This window comes from Temnothorax curvispinosus, unplaced genomic scaffold (genome assembly GCF_003070985.1).
Source record: "Temnothorax curvispinosus isolate PA1 unplaced genomic scaffold, ASM307098v1 QBEX01006086.1, whole genome shotgun sequence".
Taxonomy (NCBI): domain Eukaryota; kingdom Metazoa; phylum Arthropoda; class Insecta; order Hymenoptera; family Formicidae; genus Temnothorax; species Temnothorax curvispinosus.
The window spans coordinates 308,263-313,640 of NW_020215866.1; the positions used below are offsets into that span (position 1 = coordinate 308,263).

The window sequence follows — 5,378 nt, forward strand, 5'->3', positions numbered from 1 at the left end:
GAGAGAGAGAGAGAGAGAGAGAGAGAGAGAGAGAGAGAGAAAGAGAGAGAACACAAGGTTGGACTGCTGTCCGATCGGATAAGTTTAGCAGGACCAATTGGAAAAGTCGGTCAAGTGCTCTCGTGCTGTCCGTATTTGCGGTCGCAAGGGAGGATCGTCATCGGGTGTCCAATAGGGTGATTCCCACGAGGAACCGCCGGTCAGCTGTGAGCTTATTATTTCTGATAATAACAGGTCAACCGATATATCGGAGGCGGACGGTTCGCGCGAGGGATTCCCGACGTGAATTCCCTCGTAGACATATAATCCGTTGGTCCGCGGCTTGATTGGACCGGCAGCATCGGCAGGTCGCTCGATATATTTCTATTTAAATCCGCGTGATCGTTCCCGTCGGTTGGATAACGACGGAAAGAAATTCTCTCATAAAGTATGTTATCCGTTGGAATCAATTTTAATCACAGTTCTGTCGCCCGAATCTATTTACTTGGAGGATTGATTGCAATTTATAAAAAAAAGAAAGAATGTGCACGTATGCTGTAACGTGTATGCAAAATATGATCGATGATAACGAGAATTATACATGATAAATGTCAATATGTTGCAACTGTAAAATGATTACAGATCTCTCTCAATTGTAACATTAAAAATTCATGCTTGCTCATGAGATTATCGTTCGTTATATGTAACGCTTGATTTATTTGAAAGTTTTCAAAATAATATCTATTCATATAAAAATAAATAATATTTATATCATTAAATTTTTTTCAGGAATGTATATCCTTGATCTTTATTTCAGAAAGGCTAAGCATCTCTCCATTTGTGTAATAAGGTTGATATAATTTATTAAAGAGACGCAGAGACGTGCGAATAAGTTTCTATTCATGATATCACGATAAATTAATGCGTTTCCATTAGTCCCAGAAACCGTGTTTTAGCTCGGCAATGTCCATGGAGCATCCGCGAAACGGGAAAACGTTGAAAGGATTTCTCTCCGGTTCCGTCGCTCTGGTCGACTCTTTTCGCTCCAGCAAAGAACTTCCGTAATTCGCTTACGCATTCGCAGTGGACTTATCCTTGCCTCCGTTTTGCACGCTTTCCCGGGGTTTATCCGACCAGAAATCTCAGAAAGAACTTATTATGTAAAGGGTGAACGAAAGGAAAGAAAAAGTACGGATAGCACACAGAGAAGATGAGGAAGAGATCGTTAATTGGCTTCTCAGATTTTCTCTCGTATACGACATAGGTACCGTTGTTTCAGCTTTCCATTATTCGTCTTTGCATCATGTTCGGATATACTGCTTTCTTACTATCGCTCATTCTTATCTTTTTTGAATCGCAATCGTTAAATCACGTTTGACCCATAAAACTGCATCTTCATATTGAAATAAGAGCAAGGATTTACTTGTTCCCATTTATAAAGAGCTTGAGTTTATATACTTATAGTGAATGGATTTAAATAAGAGAAGATGAGTATTGTGTGCATTTTACTAACGGTATAGTTATTCTAAAAGTCCTATAACCGGAGTCACGTGATATATCTTATTTCTTGCTGCGTACAAAGTATTTGAAATCGAGAGGTAAATAATGAGCACGATTTATCTGCGTTGCATTTGTCACGTCGCAAAATCCAGTCACGGATATTGGAAAAACATTCGGAACCGGCGAAGATGCCGCCAATAAGATCGATAAAACTTGAGATGCGGTAACGACGTGAGAAATCTAAGTAAAAAAGCGTAGCGCGGCTACGACATTTGCGTTTCTCGTAAAGTTGGCGATGGTCGTGGTGACGGTGGAGGTGGTGGTGGTGGTGGTGGTGGTGGTGGTGGTGGTAGAATAGTTTAAGGGGGTTTTTAGTATTTCCTCATTTTCTGAAAGGCACTTCTGTCCTCTTGGAAAATGCGAGACTTACCCGGACTAATGCACGGTAATCGCACGGCAGCTGACGAAGGCTCCACAAGTCTGACCCCACATCGTCATGAATGATTCAGTGAGCGGACGTAGTAGCGGAGGGTCATTATCGTTATAAAGGGGAATGAATTTTACACGAAACACCGTAGACGTTGCGCAATAACGCGTGATGACATTCATCGCCAGGGAATAACCTTCGTCGCGCGCCAATGAAAAAAGCTTGGATTAATAAATAACGAGAGTAAATCATTCCGATATTATCAAACTATGTTTATTACGCGACACGGGGGTAGAAGAATTTGACATGTATGAAGAATTTGTATGTACATGCATATTATTCGGTACTATATCCAAAATCACATTTGTCTAGAACTAATTAGAAAACTGAGTTTATATTCATATTGAAAATAAATGAATTATCTAGCGTATTTAATTTTTAATAAATACCTATTTGCATAGTCAAGTCAATCTCTTTTCGTTGCGAAGAGAGATTCAATTTTCTTTCGCATAATTAATAATTCGTATTTCAGAAGTAACTGTCCTTCTTCAATTCTAAATCAGTGAAATCGAAACGATTATGGAGCGGATATATAGAAAATAGCGCGATCCGGGTTATGAACTTTTGTCCCTCTTATTTCCAGGCGCTTAAAAGCACCTTCCGTTCTCCCTTTATGAAATTCATGTTATAAGTCTCTCAAGTGAGTTGATTAGATTGGCTCGTGCGGCCGCGTGGTGTAACCCCCATTTTGTGGACGCGAAAGCCGATCGAGATTTCATAGCGCTATGCGAGATATGGACGCCATAGCTTAGATTTCGATTTTGACGAAGCTTTACGCGAGCGCCGAATGGTACCAATTTTCGCGGGCCTCGTGAAACTCCCGATGTACAGGACGGATGAAACTTTATGAAATTCATGAGGGACGTCGGTGCACTTACCGACAGCCGAAGTAGCTCGGCACGAATATTTCTTGGAAATCGTCGCCGCAGGGAGTAAGAAACTTTTCATGGATTTTTATATAAACTTCGGATCTTTGATTCTGCCCATAAAATTTTCAACTGCGAATGAGCGACGGTATCGGGAGCTGAATATCTTCAAATCGTTTCCTGAATTTGTATATAGTTCGCGTCTTGCTAATCGACGAAGCAACTCGTCCATTTAAACTTATTTTGCACCGCGTTTTGCATATTGTTAAATTTTTATGTGATAAATTTGAAATTATATAAATGACTCACCGAACGTGATAACTTCCGCAAGAGCTGAATCCTTTACTGCATCTTCGGCGTGCGTCGTTAATTCTGTAAGCATATAATTACATTACATGTAACGATATGATATAATAAATTACATGTTTATCGTAAAAAAATGCGAGCTTATACATTTTAAGTTAATTTTGCAAAATTTATTTTATATTCTTTTATAAATTTTTATATTCTTTATTAACACGATTGCTTCTTAAATAACGATCGATGATTCGAAGGAAAGACTATGGTCCGGGCACATTCACAGCTTTAGAAACTTTAGTGTGACGAAGTACTTGAGAACTAAGAATGACCAACAGTAAGAAGTTTTATCCACAGGACACGTTTAAAACGAAGAGGAAGTGAGTTTGCGGTACGAGTGCGAACTGCGACCGCACGGCGAGGATCCTTGTAAGCGATCGCGAGACTATCGCGAGAGAAAAAGGTGTCGGGTGCGCAAGGCGCATTGATTTCAGATGAAAGGCGAGCGACGTCGGTGATGGTGCGTTTCCATATGTATTCCTACATTTCAAAGTGGTCGGGCCCAGTCGATACCCTTCTTTATCATTTTTATGGTCGAGTAGGAGGCCGTGGCGGAAACGTCCGCATATTTATCCGCCGGTGCGATGGCAATAAAACACAGGCCTGCGCGGCATGCATATCCGGCTGTCGTGTCGGTGTTTTCCCGGCGGCGTATAATATCTCGCTCAGGAATTTCGCGGCGGCAAAAAGTTTTGCGGTATATGCGCGTGTGTAAAAGCACATCTGATTCGAGTAAAAAATGAGGATGAACGGGTCGGGATCGCGGGCGGGCCGCCTAGCAAACTTGATGAAACGTTGGAAGACTATTCCCGGCAGATTCATCGGCTAACTTTAGCCGCCTTCTTCGCGCGCTTCTTCGGTTCCCATCGAAGTTGTCTAACTTCGTAGTGGATGTGTTTGATAATGGCATACCTCGGAGCACCGAAGTTGCTCTACGTACTGCCGCGTGAAGCGACTCCGACGCGTCTATACTTTCACGTATACAAATACTTTGATAAGTATAAGGAAAAATGGCGAACGCGTTTCCGATACATTCACTTGTACGTATTGTAGCGACGGACAAGCTTAACATAAGAAGAAACGTACGTAAGTCCGTAGGAAGATATTGGTATTAAATACGCGAAAGAAACTATCAAACGCGCGATGTTATAGTATTATCTTGAAAACTTTAGTCACAGGATCTATCTGAACATCCTTCTCCATTTTTACCGGGGATGACCGTATCAAAGATTTATCTACAGATAAAGATAATCCTGTACGGTGGTCTCGGAATCGACATCCAAAGACAACACTTTGACAACAGAACGACTGTCTTGTACAATATGTACGATTTCTAGTTTGCCGGATTATCAGATCGATTCTTGAATTATACGTGGTGTAGGTATTAGATTAGACGTTAATGGCGCTTCATGATTTATTCAAGTTGCAGCATTCATGACAATGAGTCTGACGATCGAGAATAATAGAATACGTTTGTCGCTATAATTATTTTGCGTTTCAAGGACAATGTCACATACACGTTTTACACATTCTTCATATGCAATAACGTTTTAATGTAAGAAAACGATTGAATCAATGAAAACTGAGGGTTACTTTTGTGAAAAGACTCATCAAAATATTGAAATCAAAATATTTTCTTTAATTAGAAATTTTTCAAGTTAAATATAGTTGAAACTAAAGAAAAAATTATTTATGTGTATAAATTAGCCACCTTGCAAAGACTTTGTCACGGTAGAATAAATAAAAGTATATAATATCCGTATATTATATATATATAACCTTTCATATTATGCGATTTATAACATTTCATCTCGGTATTCCGTCTTAACTTAAATTTCACGTCGCTGTACAGTTATACCTATTCTTCCTTTTACACCCTCTGGGACTTCCAAGTAATCGCAAGTAGGCGGAAGTACGGATCTGGAGATGTAGAGACAGACAGACGACTAGAAAGCAAGCTATCGCAGTACAGTAATCCCAGCCGTGTTTTCTGGGTCGGTTGCATCCGGGATTGCGGTACCCAGGGCGCATTGTCTCCACGAAATACGGTCGCGGAAGGAACGAAAATTATACCCCTCTACCGTCCGAAATGCTTTATTTCCTCCGTCGGCTGGTGCATTCGCACATTTCTATTCCTCTCTTTCTCTCTCTCTCTCTCTCTCTCTCTCTCTCTCTCTCTCTCTCTCTCT

At 40.5% G+C, this 5,378-nt stretch overlaps 1 protein-coding gene across 1 annotated transcript in view; it reads right to left on the reverse strand.

Annotated features, from left to right (window-relative positions):
* The window catches only part of LOC112455428 (discoidin domain-containing receptor 2-like), a 178,970-nt gene that overhangs the window by 128,759 nt on the left and 44,833 nt on the right, over positions 1–5,378 (reverse strand). The window contains exon 2 of the mRNA XM_025017328.1: positions 3,142–3,204. The gene's annotated coding sequence lies outside the window, so the exon portion shown is untranslated. The remainder of the gene's footprint in view (positions 1–3,141; positions 3,205–5,378) is intronic.